This window comes from Ranitomeya variabilis, chromosome 1 (assembly GCF_051348905.1).
Source record: "Ranitomeya variabilis isolate aRanVar5 chromosome 1, aRanVar5.hap1, whole genome shotgun sequence".
NCBI lineage: Eukaryota > Metazoa > Chordata > Amphibia > Anura > Dendrobatidae > Ranitomeya > Ranitomeya variabilis.
The window spans coordinates 646,027,530-646,053,336 of record NC_135232.1 but is presented as its reverse complement, the minus strand read 5'-3'; the positions used below and the strand labels follow the sequence as shown (position 1 = coordinate 646,053,336).

The window sequence follows — 25,807 nt, the reverse complement described above, 5'->3', positions numbered from 1 at the left end:
AGACGTCATTGGTAGGGGCCAGTAAAAAAGACTGGCTGGCGAACTCGGGAAGATACAGAGGCCGTAGGAGACTGTGAGCATTTCGAGCCCCCGCTAGGACCGTGGGGTACTCGGTCGGCACAGTTCTTAAAGGGGTGGTCACGGTGGCAGTGACCCGGTTCGTGGCCCTGGGCGTCCAGTAAAAAGGGGTTAATGGAAATGGGAACAAAGTCTAATATGGTAATGTTTGTGACACCACCTGTGGTGCTCGGCCAGGGATGGCCGACGCTGCTTAAAGGGGTCCACTGCGGCTGATGGTATTGCAGCAGAGTTGGTATAGCTCCCCACAGGTAGAGCTTAGTCCACATGGCTCCCAGTGAAGTTGATAGGGGATGATAGATGAAGTGCAGGAAATAATTGGAGGACACAGGGTTGCAGTCTCTACCTTTTATTGGAGAAATTCAGGTACACAGATGACAGGTGATCTTTGGAATCCGGGCAGCCTGGAAGCGATTTGGAATCCCCCTAGCCAGGTGGGGTTGGAAACTTTCCTTTCTGCACTGTTCTATGTCTCTTGCTGCCTTAGGTTTCATACAAGGTCCTCTCTCAGTTTGTCCTCTTAGGTGGACACTACCCGCATGGCAGGCAACTCGAGCCTTTTTACAGGTGTCCGTTCTCGTGGTGACTCTGGGCTCTAATCTGCTGGTGTGCCTTCGGGTGTAATTGTGGCCAGGAGACTTGGAATGTACTGCCCGCCGGTTTCTGCTGTGGGGCATACAGTTCTCCCCACAACCTCGGTCATCCGACCTCCGGTTTCTGGCGCTTGAACCTGAAGGGAGCCCACTCACAGCTCCACTTCAGTTTTTCTCTCCTCCTGTGCTCCTCCCCTCACTGTCTCCTACAGGCTCCAGCTTTCCACTCCTCACACTCTCTCTCTGTCTGAACTCCTAACTCCTCCTCCAGCCAGAATATATAGGGAAGTTCCCCTGAATCCGGGTCTTGAGTTCCCCCTTCTGTCCTGGAGGCAGAACAGTGTTGCATGTACTTTTTACCTGTTAAAGTGATCCTTCCTCACTTCCAAGCATGGCATCACCCTCCTCGAGAGGAAAGTAATGCCACTGTAACAACCGATAATCTGGGGTGTTACACATTTGTGTCCATTTTTCAGTTTATTCATACAAGAGTAGCAGAAATATCAGAGGAATGGTAAAACTATAAGAAAATATGATCAAGAACTGTTATTCCCAAAACCTCTCTGTTGTATGAAAATGGCATGTGCTCAGGTTCTGCCAGTGACACATTTACAACACACAGTAGCATATAATCCCGCAGCCTAGAACTATCTCCACTCTGCAGCCACATAATTCTGCCTTATATATGTCTGCCAACGTCATTCTACCTCACACGCGCGTCTGCTGACGTCATTCTACCTCACGCGCGCGTCTGCCGACGTCATTCTACTTCACGTGAGCATCTGCCGACGTCATTCTACCTCACGCACGCCGTCTGCCGACTTCATTCTACCTCACTCGCGTGTCTGCCGACATTATTCTACCTCACTCGCGCTTCTAGAGACATCATTCTACCTCACTTGTGCGTTTGCCAACGTCATTCTACCTCACTTGCGCGTCTGCCGACATCATTCTACCTGACATGCGCGTCTGCCGACGTCATTCTACCTCACTCGCGCTTCTGCTGATGTCATTCTACCTCACTCGCGCATTTGGCGACGTCATTCTACCTCACTTGCGCGACTGCCGACATCATTCTACCTCACGCGTGCGTCTGCCGATGTCATTCTACCTCATGCGCGTTTCTGCTGACGTCATTCTACCTCACGCGAGCATCTGCCGACGGCATTCTACCTTACGCGCGTGTCTGCTGACGTCATTCTACCTCACTCGCGTGTCTGCCAACATCATTCTACTTCACTCGCGCTTCTACCGACGTCATTCTACCTCACTCGCGCGCTTGCCGAAGTCATTCTACCTCACTTGCGCGTCTGCCAACGTCATTCTACCTCACTGGCGCGTCTGCTGATGTCATTCTACCTTGCGCGTCTGACGATGTCATTCTACCTCACGAACGTGTCTGCTGACATCATTCTACCTCACACGCGCGTCTGCCGCTGTCATTCTACCTCACGCACACCGGACGGGCGACATCATTCCACCTCATATATACCCGTCTGCCAACATCATTCCACCTCATATACACTGGTCTGCCGACATCTTTCCACCTCATATACACCCGTATGCTGACGTTATTCTACCTTATATACACCCGTCTGCTGATGTCATTCTACCTCATATACCCCCATCTGCCGACGTCATTCTACCTCATATACAATACACCCGTCTGTCGTCATCTTTCTACCTCATATACACCCGTCTGCTGACATCATTTTACCTCATATACACCCGTCTGCTGACGTCATTCTACCTCATATACACCCGTCTGCTGAGGTCCTGACAGGAGCATATTGCGTGGACACTTCAGGCATCACTTGCATCTGCCACTTATACCTCCTGTGTAAGCGCGTTCCCGGCGTCATGACTGTTATTACAGGCGCGCTTCCGCGGCGCCTCTTTGCACAGTTCTCCAGCAGAGGGCGCTGTAGCTACTGCAGCATCTTCCCAGCGAGAGGAGGAGGAGGTGGGAAGCTGCTTGCCCTGTTTATTCCCATCCATCCTCAGCAGCTCTTGTGCACACATAGGGATGGACCTGTCTCCGGGGGACCCTCAGGCTGCCTTCCCACCACCTTCCTTGGACTGAACAGGTATTGGGGCAGCTCCCCAAGTGTCAGTGGAACCATGCACCGAGCTTCCATCAGCCTGTGATAGAGGAAAAATAAAAAAAGGAGAGAAAGCAGAAGGAAGCAGCTGGAGAAGGAGGAGGAGAAGCGGATTCTCTGGTTGCTAAGGTAATCCCAGCTGGGTTACAATGTATCACACCCCAGAATGAGGACTCCATCATAGTGTGGGTCTCTCATGCACATGCAATCATGTATTCCATCATCTTTATACATTTATATGTCCCACCTTTCTGCAGCTACAACATAAAGCAACAGACACATCCAAACCATAGATCCCATGTACCATGGCAGCCATAGAGATGCCAGGAGGGGGTGCTGCCTGTGCAGGAATGTGTAGTGTTGGGGTATGGCACTGCTGCTTTGTCTTGTGGGGTGGGGGGAGTGATTACTCTGTCTGCCATTGATGCATGTTGGAATAAGTCAGCCTGCAATCATAGGTTGTGGTAATCTGGTATCATCCTGGAATTTAACAATGCTCCTACATGCTCCTTTAATTTGTGTCAGATGCCGGATTGCAGTATATCAGGACTCTCATAGCTGATTGTATTCTGTCTGTAAAGCCTAACGATCATGTCTGAGGTTTGGGGGGCGATGGGCGAGCTTTAATGTCTGTGTATAGAAGTATAGAATGATTAAAATAATAATACAGACAAAATAGTAATGATGACTGAATCTACCCTTTGCCGACTTCTTGTAACAATTCCTATTACAACCTGCTGAATTAAATGTCTTAAATATTGACAAGTAGGTGCCATTCCATTATTTGTAAATGGTCTCTAAATACATATCCATGTTTTATGCTATATTTACTTTTCCACAATTACCAGGTGTGAAAATGCTCTTAATTTTTTGGAGAGGAAATGTTTCAAGGATTTGCACAATTAAATGCTACTTTACAGGTAAAGATCGATAAGGTTTACAGAACTACTATGTCGTAACCAACTCTGTCTGTTTTATGATCAATGGTTCGAGTTTGGTTGTGAGATGTTTGTCCTTTGGTAGCATCATATTTATTTTTATGCTGTTCTCACATTTGTGTTAGATTCATTTTGCAATTAGTTTTTACATGACTCATTTCAATCCCGTAGTCAGTATAAAACCAACAAGGTTTATTCAGAACCATTATAGTATCAGGATAGTGATGGATTCTTTATATTGTCATTGACCTGTGTTTTTGTTTCAGTTTTTCTTTTACATCTGTGTTGTGTCCTTGAAATGGGAGATCATTATAGCTGTTCAGTTGTAGAGTTAATATATTTATCCGTGTGTGTGGCTTAGGATTAATGTGTTTTTTTAGATGATGACAACTTGTCACTAAAATGTCCTTTAATACTTATTTCGGTTGTTCTTGACTTGTTGTAATAATAAATGTTTGAAGTATATTAAAATGTATGTTCTGTGATATTATATACTTTCAACTATCTGTGTGTTATTTTCACTCAGGATGGTATTGAGGATTTAACATTGGACACAGCTTTTTGTTTTTCTGTGATATTTATATTTGGTGTAATTAAGACTGTTGTACAAAACTCCAGTCTTGATGAGTCGGAGGGCTTTTATATTTTATACAAAAGTTATAGGTAGAAACAGACCTGGGTCCATCAAGTTCAACCTTTATCAATCAATTAGAGATTATGGTATAACACACAATGCCATTAATTATTAGAAAAGTATTAAACCCCTTTTTAAATGCATTTTAGTAGTAAGTAGTAAGAAAAAAAACAAATTGTGTCCAAATCCTTTAAAAATGCAACATACAGTTTCCGCCCAACATACACTCAGATTACACAGATATGACATACACCATGGGCCCCGAACTTTCAATTATTTTTTTTTGCCATCATTTTTTTTATTTTAAAATATTTCATGTTTTTAAAGATTTTTGTTTTATTACCTAGTGATCTCTGTTGGGATAAGGACATTGCATTCTGTGTCTCTGTCTGGGCTCTGCCATGCAATTTTATTGGGAGTGTATGCCTGCACGATGTGGACGCTCAAATGCAGTCTACTACGTCTGAGTGTCCATCTTCTGTAGTCGTACATTCCCAAAAATGATGCACGATAGAGTGGACATTCGCTATGATGTCATCAACATATGCTATGACCCCTTCTGCAAGCGTATCTGGATGGACCCTGTTTTGCGGGGGATTTCGAACATATGCCCCAAAGTGGGCACAGAACACAATGTGAAAGCAATACTTGTAACTAAAATAACCTTCTCCTGTTCTGTAGTCCTGAGTATTTTTCCATTGAATGTATATCCAGCAATACGATTACTGTGGCCTACATGAATTATTACATTAAACATTAAACGCCTACTGCATATTATTGCCCATGCAGACATCTTGTCTATATTGTTCTGTACTATTATGCAGTCAACTTAAGTCTAACCCAAAATTATATCAATTAGAACAATCAGAGGTGTATTTAGCCTTTCCTGCACCCGGGGCAAAGGATCAGTTTGGCGCCCCCCCACACCTCCCCCATTTGAACCTTAACTCTATTGAAACTGTATGACCAAGCCAAGGTACATTCTTGAATCCCCATAATGTCAAAATAGATACCAATAAAAGTAAAATTAATTGAGCCAGCGGTAGGTTAAGTGTTTTTGAATATCCATATTGAATCAGGAGCCCCATATAATCCTGCATAAATGTTAATAATGGCCAATATAGTGCTCCACAAACGTTGATTATGGCCCCATAAGATGCTTCATAAACATATTTGCGCCATATAATGCTGCACAAACGTTAATTATGGCCCCATAAGATGCTCCATAGAGATATTTGCGCCATATAATGCTGCAGAAACGTTGATTATGGCCCCATAAGATGCTTCATAAATATATTTGCCCCATATAGTGCTGCAGAAACATTGATTATGCCCCATAAGATGCTCCATAAATATATTTGCCCCATATAGTGCTGCAGAAACGTTGATTATGCCCCATAAGATGCTCCATAAATATATTTGCCCCATATAGTGCTGCAGAAACGTTGATTATACCCCATAAGATGCTCCATAAATATATTTGCCCCATATAGTGCTGCAGAAACGTTGATTATGCCCCATAAGATGCTCCATAAATATATTTGCCTCATATAATGCTGCAGAAACGTTGATTATGCCCCATAAGATGCTCCATACAGACACTTGCCCCATTTGCTGTTGCTGCGATAAAAAAAAAAAAATCACTTACTCACCTCTCCGTCGCTCAAGCCCCCGGCACTTTCAATATTCACCTGCTCCTCGTTCCGGCACTGCTCCATCTTCAGCGTCCTCTGCACTGACTTTCAGGCAGAGGGCGCGCACTAACCACGTCACCGTGCCCTCTGACCTCAGCATCACTGCAGAGGACGCTGAAGACGGAGCAGCGGCGGAACGAGGAGCATGTGAATATCGCGCAGCGCTCCCCTCCCCGTTATACTCACCTGCTCCTGGCACGGTGCAGTCCCTGCTTCCCCGATGCCGGCAGCTTCTTCTTGTATTGAGCGGTCACAATTACCGCTCATTACAGTAATGAATATGCGGCTCCACCCCTATGGGAGGTGGAGCCGCATATTCATTACTGTAATGAGCGGTACCATATGACCGACCGCTCAGTACAGGAAGAAGCTGCGGCATCAGAGAACCAGAGACCTGCGGGACCGCGCCGCCAGGAGTTGGTGAGTAACTCAGTGTGGGGGCGGCAGAATGCCACCGACGAGGAGCCTCCTTGGACCACCGCATCATCAGGCGGCACATGCCCCGGCTGCCCCCCCCCCGGATACGCCACTGCGAACATTGTCTCGCCCCACAAACAAATAAACCATTGCGCAGTGCTATTGGTAAAAAAAAAATGTAAATGTTTCAGGTCTCAGAAAACAGCGACACAAGAAAACTTTTATTTTTTATTTTTTTTAATTTTTTTTTACAAAATTAATATTTTTTTCTTCAGTTTTTTCTTTTACTGTGAAAATAAAAAAAATGGATGTTTGGTATCAACATAATCATACTGATGAGAAGAGTCATGTTGCCAGGTCATTTTTGCCATCCACTCTATCCTCTATAAATTATTTCCTAAAAACAGTCAGTTGCATTTTGTTTTTGCTTTTTTGTAAATTTGAACTTGGTTTTGACATTTTACTAGTAGATTGTGGTAAAATGAATGGTGTCAAAAGTACAACTCGTCCCGCAAAAAAAATAGCCGTCATATGTAACAATGTAACGCAACACATATGGAAAAATATGCGGATGATAGAACCAGCACCCTTTAATGGTCTATAAGGCAAATACTTAAAGCAAACCGGTCATGTCATTTGTAGCATACAAAGTGTTCTCGATTGCGGTGATAGTGATGCAATGTGCATCACTAACTCATTTTTTTCCAAGTGCAGTGTTAGTGATGCAATGTGCATCACTAAGGCTACGTTCACATTTGCGTTGTGCGCCGCAGCGTCGGCGCCGCAGCGCACAACGCAAACAAAAACGCGGCAAAACGCGCGCTAAAACGCTGCAACTTGAAGCGTTTCTTGCGTCCAACGCTTGCGGCCATGCGGCGCAAAACGCAGCACAACGCATGTCCATGCGCCCCCATGTTAAATATAGGGGCGCATGACGCATGCAGCGACGCTGCGGCGCCCGACGCTGCGGCGCTGACCGCAAATGTGAACGTAGCCTAACACATTTTTTCCATTAATGTCACCGCTGTAGTTCTTACAACTATATAAAATGCTTTTTTTTATATGTTACCTACTCGTTTAATCACAGGGGTGCGCTTCATTGCGTTCTGTCAGGTTTGTTCCCGGCGTAGACATCACTGTAAATCTTGTGTGCGCGCAGTTTTTATTATTTTGCAGCACTTACACAGTGTGTATTGGAGCCGCGCTTGCGCATTATGTAATTGTTAACCAGTAATTGCGCATTGTCCATTTGCAATCCACGCATGCTATGTGACGAGTGGCTCACCGCACGTGCGCACTGAAGTTAGTTTTAGTTCACAGCTTCACTTCACATTGCATAACTAACACCACACTGGGGACACTTTAGATGCTACAAACGACATGACAGGTTCCCTTTCAAAAGTTGCATCAGGTAATCTAATCAGAATAGATAGGAGGAGGTCCACGGTGCTCATGTCAAAGTTGCTGCTGGACCAAGGTCTAAGGATTTGCTTCACTCATTTAGTCTAGTAACTTTTAAATAATTTGGGTCAACAGTGTTTGGTATAATCCTAAAGTGGGAAAAAAACAAAGTTAGTAAGACGTATGTCCAACTCGCAACTTAAGGGCGCATTCGAACTGCAGGGTCCAGTCAGACGGACGTATAACACAGATGACGATTGTATTGCAATGCTCGGACTGGCCGGTGGCTCTCCTGACCCAAGTGTGACAGCTTGGGTCAGGAGAGCCACCGGCCAGTCCATGCACTGCGATGCGTTTATTGTCCATGTTATAAGCCATCTGACTGCACGCAAATAGGAGGACACAGGGAGAGGGGATAGGCCAGGACTTTGGAAAAAGCCAAAATTAAAATACAACTCCAATGCCAAAAAAGATAAAATGACTTAGAAATCTCTTATAGCTTTATTTTATTTGCAATAGAACAATATCAGAAGTTGAACATTAGAAATTTTTCCATTTCATTTGAAAAAATTAACTAATTTACAAATTGATGGTAGCAGCACATCTCCAAAAAGTTGGAATTGGGCCACATCTACCATTGTGTAGTATCCACTCTTCTATTTACAACAGTCTGGAAAGTGATGAGACCAATTGATGGAGTTTTGGGAGAGGACTGTTGTCCCATTCCTGTACAATATAGGATTCTACCTTCTCGACAATTCTGGGTCTTTTTTTTATTTTCATTTCCTAATGTGGCAAATGTTTTCTACTGCTGAAAGGTCTAGACGGCAGGCGACCGGTTCTTCATGCAAACTCTTCTGTGAATTCATGCTGTTGTGATAGATGCAGTATTTAGTTTAGCATTGTGTTGCTGAAATATGCAAAATCATCCCTGAAATACACATTGGATGGAGGGGAGCCTATGTTGTTCTAACACCTCTATATAATGCTCAGCATTGATAGTGCCTCTCAAAATGTGTAACATGCCCATATCATAGGCACTAATGTAGCACCATATTATCAGGATGGTCCCTCACCTCATGAGTCTGTAGGACAAAGCATCTATAAAGAATTTCACATTTTTAATCATATGACCACCAAACAGTTTTCCATTTTTCCAAATACCATTTTAAGTGATCTTTGACACAGAGAAGATGGCAGTGTTGATCCGTTTTTTTTCCGTATTTTTCCTGGTATGCATGGTCCCCTCATCCCTATTCTGGTATGCATGGCCCCCTCATCCCTATCCTGGTATGCACAGCCTCCTCAGCCCCATCCTTGTATGCACAGCCCCTTCATCCCCATCCTGGTATGCACTGCCCCCTCATCTCTATCCTGGTATGCACTACCCCCTCATTTCTATCCTGTATGCACTGCCCCCTCATCCCTATCCTAGTATGCATGGCCCCCTCATCTCTTTCCTGGTATGCGTGGCCCCCTCATCCCCATCCTAGTATGTATGACCCTCTCATCCTTATCCTGGTATGCACTGCCCCCTCGTCCATAGCCTGGTAGGCATGTCCCCCTTATCCCTAGCCTAGTAAGCACGTCTCCCTTATCTCTAGTGTCATGATTCCCCAATGGCATGGGAACATCAGAAACACAAAATAACAGACTAGCCCTCGGGTGATGGAAACTCAAGCTGACCGTGACCTAAATCTACCACACAACTAACAGTAGCCAGGAAGCATTCCTACGGCTGCCTAGATGCCATGCGCCAGCCGGAGAACTAACTACGCCTGGAAGAGGAAGGAACAGACCTGGCTTACCTCTAGTGAAATTCCCCAAAGATGATAGTAGCCCCCACATATATTAACGGTGAGTTCAGAGGAAAAGACATACACAGTATGAAGGTAGATTTAGCAAAGCGAGGTCCACTTACTAGATAGAGGAAGGATACAAAAGAGGACTTCACGGTCAGCTGAAAAACCCTTTCAAAAACCCATCCTGAAATTACTTTAAGACTCCTGTGTCAACTCATGACACAGGAGTGGCAATTTCAGTCCACAAGAGCTTCCAGTAACAGGAAAAGACAAACTGTAAACTGGACAAAAAATACAAAACAAAAAGGACAAGAGTCCACTTAGCTGATCAGCAGACTGGTAGCAGGAACATGCAACTGAAAGACTCAGGTTACAATGATGACCGGCAAGGAAGTGACTGGAGAGCAAGGCTAAATAGGGAACTCCCAAAACTGATGGAAGCAGGTGAGCTGAGACAGAAAAGAACACACAAGTCTCCAGTACCACCAGCCACCACTAGGGGAGCCCAAAAAGCGGATCACAACAGTACCCCCCCCTTAAGGAGGGGGCACCGAACCCTCACAAGAACCGCCAGGGCGACCTGGATGAGCCCTATGAAAGGCACGAACCAAATCCGAGGCATGAACATCAGAGGCAGTTACCCAAGAATTATCTTCCTGACCATAGCCCTTCCATTTAACCAGATACTGGAATCTCCGCCTGGAAATACGGGAGTCCAAGATCTTCTCTATAACGTACTCCAATTCACCCTCAACCAGCACAGGAGCAGGAGGCTCAGCAGAAGGAACCACCGGCACCTCGTATCTCCGCAACAACGACCGATGGAACACATTATGGATAGCGAAAGATGCCGGGAGGTCCAAACGAAAGGAAACAGGGTTAATAATCTCCAAAATCCTATAGGGACCGATGAACCGAGGCTTAAATTTAGGAGAAGAAACCCTCATTGGGACAAAACGGGAAGACAACCACACCAAGTCCCCAACACGAAGGCAAGGACCAACCCGACGCTGGCGGTTAGCAAACCGCTGAGTCCTCTCCTGGGACAAATTCAAATTGTCCACCACTTGTTCCCAAATCCGATACAACCGATCCACCACAGCATCTACTCCAGGACAATCCGAAGACTCCGCCTTACCAGAAGAAAAACGGGGATGAAACCCCGAATTGCAAAAGAAAGGGGAAACCAAAGTGGCCGAACTAGCCCGATTATTAAGAGCAAACTCCGCCAACGGCAAAAAGGCAACCCAATCATCCTGATCCGCAGACACAAAACACCTCAAATACGTCTCCAAAGTCTGATTAGTTCGCTCCGTCTGGCCATTAGTCTGAGGATGGAAGGCAGACGAAAAAGACAAATCAATGCCCAACCTGGCACAGAATGCCCGCCAAAATCTAGAAACGAACTGGGTACCCCTATCAGAAACGATATTTTCAGGAATACCATGCAAGCGAACCACATTTTGAAAAAACAAAGGAACCAACTCAGACGAGGAAGGCAACTTCGGCAATGGCACCAAATGAACCATCTTAGAAAAACGGTCACACACCACCCAGATAACAGACATCCTCTGAGAGACAGGAAGATCAGAAATAAAGTCCATCGAGATGTGCGTCCAAGGCCTCTTCGGAATAGGCAAGGGCAACAACAACCCGCTAGCCCTAGAACAACAAGGCTTGGCCCGAGCACACACATCACAAGACTGCACATAAACACGCACATCTCGAGACAGAGATGGCCACCAGAAGGATCTAGCCACCAAATCCCTGGTACCAAAAATTCCAGGATGACCCGCCAGCGTAGAAGAATGAACCTCCGAGATGACTCTACTGGTCCAATCATCAGGAACAAACAGTCTACCAGGTGGACAGCGATCAGGTCTATCCGCCTGAAACTCTTGCAAAGCACGTCGCAGATCTGGGGAAATAGCGGATAATATCACCCCATCCTTAAGGATACCTGTAGGTTCCGAATCACCAGGGGAATCAGGCTCAAAACTCCTAGAAAGGGCATCTGCCTTCACATTCTTAGAACCTGGTAGATATGAGACCACAAAATTAAACCGAGAGAAAAACAACGACCAGCGTGCCTGTCTAGGATTCAGGCGCCTGGCAGACTCAAGATAAATCAGATTCTTGTGATCAGTCAAAACCACCACCTGATGTCTAGCACCCTCAAGCCAATGACGCCACTCCTCAAATGCCCACTTCATGGCCAAAAGCTCCCGATTACCGACATCATAATTTCTTTCGGCGGCAGAAAATTTTCGAGAAAAGAACGCACAAGGTCTCATCACTGAGCAATCGGAACTTTTCTGCGACAAAACCGCCCCCGCTCCGATCTCGGAAGCATCGACCTCAACCTGAAAGGGGAGAGAGACATCAGGCTGGCGCAACACAGGGGCAGACGAAAAGCGGCGCTTAAGTTCCCGAAAGGCCTCCACAGCGGCAGAGGACCAATTGGCAACATCAGCACCCTTCTTAGTCAAATCCGTAAGAGGCTTAGCAACACCAGAAAAACCAGTTATAAATCGACGATAAAAATTAGCAAAGCCCAAGAACTTCTGAAGACCCTTTAGAGAAGTAGGCTGCGTCCAGTCACAAATAGCCCGAACCTTGACAGGGTCCATCTCAACAGAAGAAGGGGAAAAAATGTACCCCAAAAAGGAAATCTTTTGAACCCCAAAAACACACTTAGAACCCTTTACACACAGAGAATTCTCCCGCAAGACCTGAAAAACCCTCCTGACCTGCTGAACATGAGACTCCCAGTCCTCAGAAAAAATCAAAATATCGTCCAAATACACAATCATAAATTTATCCAGATATTCACGGAAAATATCATGCATAAAGGACTGAAAAACTGAAGGTGCATTAGAAAGGCCGAAAGGCATTACTAAATACTCAAAGTGGCCCTCAGGCGTATTAAATGCGGTTTTCCACTCATCCCCTTGCTTAATTCGCACCAAATTATACGCCCCACGGAGATCAATCTTGGAGAACCACTTAGCCCCCCTTATGCGAGCAAACAAATCAGTAAGCAGCGGCAACGGATACTGATATTTGACAGTAATTTTATTCAGGAGTCGATAATCAATACAAGGCCTCAGCGAGCCATCCTTTTTAGAGACAAAGAAAAACCCAGCTCCTAAAGGTGATGAAGAAGGACGAATATGTCCCTTTTCCAGGGACTCCTTAACATACTCTCGCATGGCAGCATGCTCAGGTACAGATAGGTTAAACAAACGACCCTTTGGAAATTTACTGCCTGGAATCAGATCTATGGCGCAATCACACTCTCTGTGGGGAGGGAGAGAACCAATTTTAGGCTCTTCAAAAATATCCCCAAAATTCGACAAAAATGCCGGAACCTCAGAGGGAATAGATGACGAGATAGAAACCAAAGGTATGTCCCCATGAGCCCCCCGACATCCCCAGCTTAACACAGACATAGTTTTCCAGTCCAGTACTGGGTTATGAGATTGCAACCATGGTAATCCAAGCACTAACACATCATGTAAATTATGCAACACGAGGAAGCGAATCATCTCCTGATGGTCTGGAGTCATACGCATAGTCACTTGCGTCCAGAACTGTGGTCTATTACAAGCCAGAGGTGTAGAATCAATACCCTTCAGAGGTATAGGAACTTCCAGAGGCTCCAAATCAAACCCACAGCGCCTGGCGAAGGACCAATCCATGAGACTCAGAGCGGCGCCAGAGTCCACATAGGCATCCATGGTAATAACTGATAATGAACAAATCAGAGTTACAGACAGAAGAAATTTAGACTGTAAAGTGCCAATAGAAACAGACTTGTCAACCTTCCTAGTACGTTTAGAGCATGCTGATATAACATGCGCGGAATCACCACAGTAGAAGCACAAGCCATTTTTGCGCCTATAATTCTGCCGCTCGCTTCTTGACAGAATTCTGTCACATTGCATTTTCTCTGGCGTCCCTTCAGAAGATACCGCCAAATGGTGCACGGGTTTGCGCTCCCGCAAACGCCGATCAATCTGAATCGCCATTGTGATGGACTCATTCAGACCTGTGGGCGTAGGAAACCCCACCATGACATCCTTAACGGCATCAGAAAGGCCTTCTCTGAAAATTGCCGCTAGGGCACACTCATTCCACTGAGTAAGCACAGACCATTTACGAAATTTTTGGCAGTATATCTCAGCTTCATCTTGCCCTTGAGACAGGGCTATTAAAGCTTTTTCAGCTTGAATCTCCAAATTAGGTTCCTCATACAGCAACCCTAAAGCCAGAAAAAACGCATCCACATTGAGCAACGCAGGATCCCCTGGTGTCAATGAAAATGCCCAATTTTGAGGGTCACCTCGCAGCAAAGAAATCACAATCTTAACCTGCTGAACAGGATCTCCAGAGGAGTGAGGTCTGAGAGAAAGGAATAATTTACAATTACATTTGAAATTCAGAAACCGAGATCTATCTCCGGAAAATACCTCTGGTGTAGGAATCTTAGGTTCAGAAATAGGAGTACATATAACATAATCTTGTAAATTCTGAACCTTCGTAGCAAGATTATTTAAACCTGCAGCCAAACTCTGAGAGTCCATCCTTAAACCGGAGAGATCAGAGCCATTCAAGGATTAGAAGGAGAGAAAGGCAAGGCTGTAAATAGAGCAGAAATACAACTGAGCCAACTAAGTAGCAAACATGTGAGGAAAAAAAAAAAAAATCTACAGACTTCTTTTACTCTCCTTTCTTCTGCCAATTACTTTAACAGTGGCCGGTCATACTGTCATGATTCCCCAATGGCATGGGAACATCAGAAACACAAAATAACAGACTAGCCCTCGGGTGATGGAAACTCAAGCTGACCGTGACCTAAATCTACCACACAACTAACAGTAGCCAGGAAGCATTCCTACGGCTGCCTAGATGCCATGCGCCAGCCGGAGAACTAACTACGCCTGGAAGAGGAAGGAACAGACCTGGCTTACCTCTAGTGAAATTCCCCAAAGATGATAGTAGCCCCCACATATATTAACGGTGAGTTCAGAGGAAAAGACATACACAGTATGAAGGTAGATTTAGCAAAGCGAGGTCCACTTACTAGATAGAGGAAGGATACAAAAGAGGACTTCACGGTCAGCTGAAAAACCCTTTCAAAAACCCATCCTGAAATTACTTTAAGACTCCTGTGTCAACTCATGACACAGGAGTGGCAATTTCAGTCCACAAGAGCTTCCAGTAACAGGAAAAGACAAACTGTAAACTGGACAAAAAATACAAAACAAAAAGGACAAGAGTCCACTTAGCTGATCAGCAGACTGGTAGCAGGAACATGCAACTGAAAAACTCAGGTTACAATGATGACCGGCAAGGAAGTGACTGGAGAGCAAGGCTAAATAGGGAACTCCCAAAACTGATGGAAGCAGGTGAGCTGAGACAGAAAAGAACACACAAGTCTCCAGTACCACCAGCCACCACTAGGGGAGCCCAAAAAGCGGATCACAACACTCTGGTAGACATGACCCCCTCATCCCTATCCTGGTAAGCTTGGTCCCCCACATAACTTTCCTGGTATTAAAGGCCCCCCCATCTCCATCCTGATATGCATAGCCCCATCCTTATCCCTGTATGATTGGCCCACCTCGCCATCCTGGTATCCATGGCCCCATCAGAAAAACATTAAAAAAAAACCATAAACCATCCTACTTACCTTCCTACGCTCCCTCGCAGCATCTTGTTCCAATGCCAGCAGCTGATTTATACTTGTAAGCAGTGCGTGGCAGAGACACAGTGCGCTCCTTACAAGCCGAGGACAGCTAACAGAATACTCGCTGCCTGCCACACCAGGACTATGTGCCTAGGGAGCAGTGAATATTCATTGCCTTAATAGCGGGCACAGTGTTAGCCGCAGCTGCCAGCTTCCTGCAGCCACCGGGCGTTCACGTGTGCCAACTACTAAAGGGAATGAATATTCACTGCATTCCACACATGGGAGTGGAGAGCAATGAATATTCATTGCTAAGTAGCAGGCACATGCGAACGCCCAGCAGCTGCAGGAAGCCGGCTGCTAGATAACAGCATGTCGGCTATTAATGAGATATGAATATTCACTGCCCTCCACGCCCATGGGTGTGTAATTTAGTGAATAGTCATTTCTCTTTAGCAGAGGGCACAGGAGTTAGCCACAGCAGCCATCTCCTGCCTCCTGTGACCCTCTGCCTAGCCTCTGCCGCTCCCCCACCTCCCCACCGCAGCCAGAGCAGATACATCCAGACTATAACATGCACCCCCCATTTTCCTTCACATTTTTGGAGGAAAAAATTGCATCTTATAGTCTAAAAAATATGTTATACAGATTCTTCTTTGAATAATGGAGCTATCACTTGCATTTGTGGATTGCACAGCGAGCTGTGTTCACTGACCATGATTTCTGGAAGTATTCCTGAAACCATGCAGTGATTTGCACAACCAAATCATATCTGTGCTTAATGTGATGGTGCCTGGGGGTCCATAGATCATGGACATCTATTACTGACCCTCAACCTTGTCCCTTTTGCACATGAATTTATCAAATCTCTTAATCTTTTGATGATATTATGTACTTGAGATGGTGAGATATTCAAAATCTTTGCAATCTTTCCTTGAGGAACATTTTTTATGAGATATCTCCACGATTTTTAGACATTGGTGAACCTGTGACCAGCTTTCCTTCTAAGAGACTCTGCCTCTCCAGCAAGCTCATTTTATCCACAGTCAAGTAACTTAAAGGGAATCACCTACTTTATCGTATATAAGCTTCGGCCACCGCGATCATTGGCTTGTCTACAGTATTCCGTAATCCTGTAGATAAGCCCCCGATGTAACCTGAAAGATAAGAAAAACAAGTTATATTATACTCACCTGGGGGGCGGTCCGGTCCAATGGGCGTCGCGGTCTGGGTCCGGTGCCTCCCATCTTCATGCGATGATGTCCTCTTCTTTGCTTCCTGTCGCGGCTCCTGTGCAGGCGTACTTTATCTGCCCTGTAGAGGGCAGCGCAAAGTACTGCAGTGCGCAGGCGCTGGGAAAGGTCAGAGAGGCCCGGCGCCTGCGCACTGCAGTACTTTGCGCTGCCCTCCTCAGGGCAGATAAAGTATGCCTGCGCAGGAGCCACGACAGGAAGCAAGGAAGAGGGCTTCATCCCATGAACATGGGATGCGCCGGACCCGGACCGCAATGCCCATCGGACCGGACCGCACCGGACCTCCCCCCCAGGTGAGTATAATATAACTTGTTTTTCTTATCTTTCAGGTTACATCTGAGGCTTATCTACAGCATGCTGTAATACTGTAGATAAGCCCCTGATGGCGGTGGCCAAAGCTTATATACGGAAAAGTAGGTGACAGATTCCCTTTAAAACTTGGAAATTGACCCTCTAGCGTTTTTTTTTTAATTTTTTTTAATTAGGGCCACTTTTCCAGCCTTTTGTTAACCCTATCTCAACTTTTTGGAAATGTGTCGCTGCCATTAATTTCTGCACAAGTTCATTTTCTCAAATTAAGTGTAAAATGTCTTTGAACTCCTGATCCGTGTTCTATGTTCTATTGTGTATAAAATGTCAGGGCTGGGGGTATGCTTACAATTGATGCTCTCTGTGTGGTTAGCGGTGACTGTAGCTGGTCCGGAAACTCCCACGTGACTGAAAGGCAGCGGCTCCTTGGAGAAATAAAAGTAGTTTCTTTTTCCTGGGTGCCGCGCTTTCAGTACCATGGCTGGCACCTTCATAATACAATTAACTTGCAGATTAACCCTATATCTGCAGGATGATAGTGTTAAAAGACATGAAAGGTTCCCTTAGGGTACCCTCACACAGTGCCATTTTCATCGCTACGACGGCACGATTCGTGACGTTCTAGCGATATCGTTACGATATCGTAGTGTCTGACACGCTACTGCGATCCGGAACCCCGCTGAGAATCGTACGTCGGAGCAGATCGTTTGAAACTTTCTTTCGTCGTCTAGTGTCCCGCTGTGGCGGCATGATTGCATCGTGTGACACAGGTTGTATACGATGTGCGCACAGTAACCAACGGCTTCTACATCGCAAATACGTCATGAAATTATCGCTCCAGCGCCGTGTATTGCAACGTGTGACCGCAGTCTACGACGCTGGAGCGATAATCATACGACGCTGCAACGTCACGAATCGTGCCGTCGTAGCGATGAAAATGGCACTGTGTGACGGTACCCTAATGCTGATGTTGCATTCAGATCTATTCATAGACTGTTGATTGTAGTACAGTGGGGAAAAAAGTATTTAGTCAGCCACCAATTGTGCAAGTTAACCCACTTAAAAAGATGAGAGAGGCCTGTAATTGACATCATGGGTAGACCACAACTATGAGAGTCAAAATGAGAAAAAAAATCCAGAAAATCAGCTTGTCTGATTTTGCAAGATTTATTTTGCAAATTATTGTGGAAAATAAGTATTTGGTCACCTAAAAACATGCAAGATTTCTGGCTCTCACAGACCTGTAACTTCTTTAACCTCTTACTGACCTCGGACGGGATAGTACGTCCGAGGTCAGATCCCCCGCTTTGATGCAAAGCCGGGACATGTCAGCTGTTTTGAACAGCTGACATGTGCCCGCAATAGCGGTGGGTGAAATCGCTATTCACCCGACGCTATTTACTAGTTAAATGCCGCTGACAGCGGCATTTAACTGGCGCTTCCGGCCATCCGGCCAGGAATGAGCGCATCGCTGACCCCCGTCACATGATCGGGGGTCGGCGATGCATCAGAATGGTAACCATAGAGGTACTTGAGACCTCTATGGTTAATGATCACGGCTAGCTGTGGCCGGCGCTCATAGCAAGCCTGTTATTAAGCTACATAGCAGCGATCTGATGATCGCTGCTATGTAGCAGAGCTGATCGAGTTGTGCCAGCTTCTGGCCTCCCATGGAGGCTATTGAAGCATGGCAAAAGTTAAAAAAAAAAGTTAAAAAAAATGTGAAAAAAATAAAAAAAATATAAAAGTTTAAATTACCCCCTTTCGCCCCATTCAAAATAAATCAATAAAAAAAAACCTACACATATTTGGTATCGCCGCGTTCAGAATCGCCCGATCTATCAATAAAAAAAAAGGATTAACCTGATAGCTAAACGGCGCAGCGAGAAAAAAATTTGAAACCCCAGAATTACGTTTTTTTGGTCGCCGCAACATTGCATTAAAATGCAATAACGGGCGATCAAAAGAACGTATCTGCACCAAAATGGTATCATTAAAAATGCCAGCTCGACATGCAAAAAATAAGCCCTCAACCGACCCCAGATCATCAAAAATGGAGATGCTACGGGTATCGGAAAACGGACCAATTTTTTTTTTTTTTTAGCAAAGTTTGGAATTTTTTTTCGCCACCTAGATAAAAGAGACATGTTTGGTATCTATGAACTCGTAATGACCTGGAGAATCATAATGGCAGGTCAGTTTTAGCATTTAGTGAACCTAGTAAAAAAGACAAACAAAAAACAAGTGCAATTTCACCACACTTGGAATTTTTTTCCCGTTTTCTAGTACACGACATGCTAAAACCAATGATGTAGTTCAAAAGTATAACTTCTTTCGCAAAAAATAAGCCCTCACATGGCCATATTGACGGAAAAGTAAAAAAGTTATGGCTCTGGGAAGGAGGGGAGCGAAAAACGAACACGGAAAAGCGGAAAATCCCAAGATCATGAAGGGGTTAAGAGGCTCCTCTGTCCTCAACTCATTACCTGTAGTAATGGCACCTGTTTGAACTTGTTATCAGTATAAAAGACACCTGTCCACAACCTCAGACAGTCACACTCCAAACTCTACTATGGTGAACACCAAAGAGCTGTCTAAGGACACCAGAAACAAAATTGTAGCCCTGCACCAGCCTGGGAAGACTGAATCTGCAATAGGCAAGCAGCTTGGTGTGATGAAATCAACTGTGGGAGCAATCATAAGAAAATGGAACATACAAGACCACTGATAATCTCCCTCGATCTGGGGCTCCACGCAAGATCTCACCCCGTGGGGTCAAAATGATCACAAGAACGATGAATAAAAATCCCAGAACCACACGGGAGGTCCTACTGAATGACCTGCTTAGAGCTGGGGCATCGTAACAAAGGCTACCATCAGTAACACACTACGCCGCCAGGGACTCATATCCTGCAGTGCCAGACGTGTCCCCCTGCTTAAGCCAGTACATGTCCAGGCCTGTCTGAAGTTTGCTAGAGAGCATTTGGATTATCGAGAAGAGTACTGGGAGAATGTCATATGGTCTGATAAAACCAAAGTAGAAAGGTTTGGTAAAATAAAAAACTTGTTGTGTTTGGAGGAGACAGAATGCTGAGTTGCATCCAAAGAGCACCATACCTACTGTAAAGCATGGAGGTGTGTCATGGTTCCCAATGGCAGGGGAACGTCAGGACACATAAATAACGGACGAGCTCTTGGGTGATGGAATCTCGAGCTGACCGTGAGCTAAACCTACCACACAACTAATAGTGGCCGGGGGGCGTGCCTACGTTTTATCCCTAGACGTCTCTCGCCAGCCGGAGGACTAACTAACCCTAGTAGAGGAAAAAACAGACCTGGCTTACCTCTAGGGAAATTCCCCCGAAAAGGAGACAGAAGCCCCCCACATATATTGACAGTGAGTTCAGAGGAAAAGACATACGCAGTATGAAGGTAGGTTCAGCAAAGCGAGGTCCGCTTACTAGATAGTAGAAAGATACAAAAGGGAACTGCACGGTCAGCTGAAAACCCTTTTAAAATACCATCCTGAAATTACTTTAAGACTCATGTGTCAACTCATGACACCGGAGTGGTAATTTCAGCCCACAAGAGCTTCCAGCTACAGAGAATGATATAACTGTAAACTGGAACAAAAAATGCAAACAAACTTAGGACTAAGAGTCCAACTTAGCTGATCAGTAGTCTAGGAGCAGGAACATGCAACAGAAAGGCTCTGGTTACATTGATGGCCGGCAAGGCAATGACTGAAGAGCAGGAATAAATAGGAACTCCCCACTACTGATGAAAACAGGTGAACTGAGAAAGAAAACACACCCGAGTCACCAGTACCACTAGCCACCACCAGAAGGAGCCCAAAAGCAGATTCACAACAGAGGTGGCAACATCATGCTTTGGGGCTATTTCTCTGCAAATGGACCAGGACGACTGATCCGTGTACATTAAAGAATGAATGGGGCCATGTATCGTGAGATTTTGAGTGCAAAACATCCTTCCATCAGCAAGGGCATTGAAGATGAAACGTGGATGGGTTTTTCAGCATGATAATGATCCCAAATACACCACCAGGGCAACGAAGTAGTTGCTTCGTAAGAAGCATATGAAGGTCCTGGAGTGGCCTAGCCAGTCTCCAGATCTCAACCCCATAGAAAACCTTTGGAGGGAGTTGAAAGTCCGTGTTGCCCAGAAACAGGCCTGTTGTGAATTTGGATTCTGGGCTCCCCCGGTGGCCGCTTGTGGAATTGGACTTGTCATCCTCTTTCCTGTTTCACCTGGTTCCATCAGTAGTGGGTGTCGCTATTTAAGCTCATTTCTCTGGTGGTTTCTTGCCGGTCAACAATGTTATCTGATGCCTCTCAGTGCTTGTTCCTGCTTCTAGACAACTTCTAGATAAGTTGGACTTTTGTCCATGTTTTGTTTTGCCTATTTGTTCCAGTTCACAGCTGAAGTTTTGTTACTGTGTCTGGAAAGCTCTCGTTGATCAGGGATTGCTACTCTGGCGTTATGAGTTAATGCCAGAGTTTAAGGTAATCTCTGGATGGTGTTTTGTTAGTGTTTTTCTGCTGACCATGAAAGTATACTATCTGTCTTCTGCTATCTAGTAAGCGGACCTCAAATTTGCTAAGACTATTTTCCTGCTGCGTTTGTTGTTTCATCTGAACTCACCGTCATTATATGTGGGGGCTACTGTCTTCTTTGGAATATTTCTCTAGAGGTGAGCCAGGTCTTATATTTCCCTCTGCTAGCTATTTAGGTCTTAGGCCAGAGCTGGGCATCTAGCGATAAATAGGAAATGCTACCTGGCTATTTCTAGTTGCGCGGCAGGCTTAGTTCATGGTCAGTATAGTTCCATCTTCCGAGAGCTTGTCCCTCTATAGGCTTGCTATGATCTCTGCCTGCAGAGATCATGACAGTTTGACCGGCCAATAAAGTGTTAAAGACCCAGGTTGAGAAAGGAGAGTTATAAGAAGTCTGCTGGAATTTTTTTTTTTTTTCCTCCAGTCTGCCTTGCTGCAGTCTTTTTTCTCTCTCTCCTCCTAATCTCTGTATGCTCTGTGTGCACCTGACAATAATGGATCTCCAGAGTGTAACTGCGGGTTTGAATAATCTCATCACGAAAGTACAAAATTTACAAGATTTTGTGGTACATGCTCCGGTATCTGAGCCGAGAATTCCTTTGCCGGAGTTCTTCACAGGGAATAGAGCTAGCTTCCAGAATTTCCGAAATAATTGTAAGCTTTATTTGTCCCTGAAGTCTCGTTCAGCTGGAGACCCTGCTCAGCAGGTTAGGATTGTGATTTCCTTGCTCAGGGGTGACCCTCAAGATTGGGCCTTCTCATTGCCAGCAGGGGATCCTGCGTTACGCGATGTGGATGCGTTTTTTCTGGCCTTGGGCTTGCTTTATGAGGAACCTCATTTGGAACTTCAGGCAGAAAAAACTTTGATGGCACTATCTCAGGGGCAAGACGAAGCTGAAGTTTTCTGCCAAAAATTCCGTAAATGGTCTGTGCTTACTCAGTGGAATGAGTGCGCCTTGGCGGCAACTTTCAGAGAAGGTCTCTCTGATGCCGTTAAGGATGTTATGGTGGGGTTCCCTTTGCCTGCAGGTCTGAATGAGTCCATGACAATGGCTATTCAGATTGATAGGCGTCTGCGGGAGCGCAAACCGGTGCACCATCTGGCGGTGTCTATGGAAAAGACGCCAGAAAGTATGCAGTGTGATAGAATTCTGTCCAGGAGCGAGCGACAGAATTTTAGACGGAAGAATGGATTGTGTTTCTATTGTGGGGATTCTACTCATGTTATATCAGCATGCTCTAGGCGTACAAAGAAGCTTGATAAGTCTGTTTCCATTGGCACCATTCAGTCTAAGTTTATTTTGTCTGTAACCCTGATTTGTTCTTTGTCATCCATTGCCACGGACGCCTATGTTGACTCTGGCGCCGCTCTGAGTCTTATGGATTGGTCCTTTGCCAATCGTTGTGGTTTTGATTTAGAGCCTTTGGAGACTCTTATTCCTCTGAAGGGGATTGACTCCACCCCATTGGCTAATAATAAACCACAATACTGGACACAAGTAACCATGCGTATCGATCCGGATCACCAGGAGATTATTCGTTTCCTGGTGCTGTATAATTTACATGACGATTTGGTACTGGGATTGCCATGGTTGCAGTCTCACAACCCAGTCTTGGACTGGAGAGCAATGTCTGTGTTGAGCTGGGGATGTAAGGGTATTCATGGGGACGTACCTTTGGTTTCTATTTCGTCGTCCATTCCCTCTGAAGTCCCTGAGTTCCTCTCTGATTATCAAGACGTCTTTGACGAACCCAAGCTTGGGTCGTTACCTCCGCACCGTGAGTGCGATTGTGCCATAGATTTGATACCGGGTTGTAAATATCCAAAGGGTCGTTTGTTTAATTTGTCTGTGCCGGAACATGCTGCTATGCGGGAATATATAAAGGAGTCTTTGGAAAAGGGACATATTCGTCCATCTTCTTCTCCCTTGGGAGCTGGGTTTTTCTTTGTCTCAAAAAAAGACGGCTCTTTGAGACCATGTATTGATTATCGGCTTCTGAATAAGATCACTGTTAAGTATCAATACCCATTGCCATTGCTTACTGATTTGTTTGCTCGTATAGAGGGTGCTAAGTGGTTCTCTAAAATTGATCTTCGTGGGGCGTATAATTTGGTGCGGATCAGGCAGGGGGATGAGTGGAAGACCGCATTTAATACGCCCGAGGGCCACTTTGAGTATTTGGTCATGCCTTTTGGTCTTTCTAATGCCCCTTCAGTTTTCCAGTCTTTTATGCATGATATTTTCCGCGATTTTCTGGATAGATTTATGATAATATATCTGGATGATATTCTGATTTTTTCTGATGACTGGGACTCTCATGTCCAGCAGGTCAGGAGAGTTTTTCAGGTTCTGCGGTCTAATTCTTTATGTGTGAAGGGGTCTAAGTGCGTTTTTGGGGTCCAGAAAATTTCCTTTTTGGGGTATATTTTTTCTCCCTCTTCCATTGAGATGGATCCCGTCAAGGTGCAAGCTATTTGTGACTGGACTCAGCCCTCCTCTCTTAAGGGTCTTCAGAGATTTTTGGGCTTTGCCAACTTTTACCGCCGATTTATTGCTGGTTTTTCGGATGTCGTTAAACCACTGACTGATTTGACCAGACAAGGCGCTGATGTTGCTAATTGGTCCCCTCATGCTGTAGAGGCCTTTCAGGAGCTTAAGCGCCGTTTTGCCTCTGCCCCTGTGTTGCGTCAGCCTGATGTGAATCTGCCTTTTCAGGTTGAGGTTGACGCTTCGGAGATCGGAGCTGGGGCAGTGTTGTCGCAGAAAGGTTCCGACTGCTCCGTCATTAGGCCTTGTGCCTTCTTTTCTCGCAAATTTTCGCCCGCAGAGCGGAATTATGATGTTGGGAATCGGGAGCTTTTGGCCATGAAGTGGGCTTTTGAGGAGTGGCGCCATTGGCTCGAGGGGGCTAGGCATCAGGTGGTGGTATTGACTGACCACAAAAATTTGATTTATCTTGAGACTGCCAGACGCCTGAATCCTAGACAGGCGCGCTGGTCTTTATTTTTTTTCTCGCTTTAATTTTGTGGTGTCATACCTACCGGGTTCTAAGAATGTTAAGGCAGATGCCCTTTCTAGGAGTTTTGACCCGGACTCTCCTGGTAATTCTGAACCCACAGGTATCCTTAGGGAGGGAGTAATTTTGTCGGCCGTTTCTCCTGATCTGCGGCGGTCCTTGCAAGAGTTTCAGGCGGATAGACCGGATCGTTGTCCGCCTGATAGACTGTTTGTTCCGGATGATTGGACCAGCAGAGTCATCTCTGAGGTACATTCTTCTGCATTGGCAGGTCATCCCGGAATTTTTGGTACCAGGGATTTGGTGGCAAGATCCTTCTGGTGGCCTTCCCTGTCACGAGATGTGCGAGTCTTTGTGCAGTCATGTGACGTTTGTGCTCGGGCCAAGTCTTGTAGTTCTCGGGCTAGCGGACTGCTGTTGCCCTTGCCTATTCCTAAGAGGCCTTGGACACACATCTCGATGGATTTTATTTCAGATCTGCCTGTTTCCCAGAAGATGTCTGTCATCTGGGTGGTCTGTGACCGTTTTTCTAAAATGGTCCATTTGGTTCCTCTGCCCAAGTTGCCTTCTTCTTCTGAGTTGGTTCCTCTGTTTTTTCAGAATGTTGTCCGATTGCACGGTATTCCTGAGAATATTGTTTCTGACAGAGGTACCCAATTTGTGTCTAGATTTTGGCGGGCATTCTGTGCTAGGATGGGCATAGATTTGTCTTTTTCATCTGCTTTTCACCCTCAGACTAATGGCCAGACCGAGCGGACTAATCAGACCCTTGAGACATTTCTGAGGTGTTTTGTCTCTGCTGACCAGGATGATTGGGTTGCTTTTTTGCCATTGGCAGAGTTCGCCCTCAATAATCGGGCCAGTTCTTCCACCTTGGTGTCCCCGTTTTTCTGTAATTCGGGGTTTCACCCTCGATTTTCCTCCGGTCAGGTGGAATCCTCGGATTGTCCTGGAGTGGATGCGGTGGTGGAGAGATTGCATCACATCTGGGGGCAGGTTATGGACAATTTGAAGTTGTCCCAGGAGAAGACTCAGCGTTTTGCCAACCGTCATCGTCGTGTTGGTTCTCGGCTTTGTGTTGGAGATTTGGTGTGGTTGTCTTCTCGTTTTGTCCCTATGAGGGTCTCTTCTCCTAAGTTTAAACCTCGGTTCATCGGCCCTTATAGAATATTGGAGATTCTTAATCCTGTTTCTTTCCGTTTGGACCTCCCTGCGTCCTTTTCCATTCATAACGTTTTTCATCGGTCGTTATTGCGCAGGTATGAGGTACCTGTTGTACCTTCAGTTGAGCCTCCTGCTCCG

At 45.5% G+C, this 25,807-nt stretch overlaps 1 protein-coding gene across 3 annotated transcripts in view; it reads left to right on the top strand.

Moving 5' to 3' along the window:
* The first annotated feature begins 2,614 nt into the window (after positions 1-2,614).
* Positions 2,615-25,807, top strand: part of RGS6 (regulator of G protein signaling 6) — a 758,999-nt gene continuing 735,806 nt past the window's right edge. For all 3 annotated transcript variants that reach the window (XM_077261994.1, XM_077261976.1, XM_077261983.1), the window contains exon 1: positions 2,615-2,902. The gene's annotated coding sequence lies outside the window, so the exon portion shown is untranslated. The remainder of the gene's footprint in view (positions 2,903-25,807) is intronic.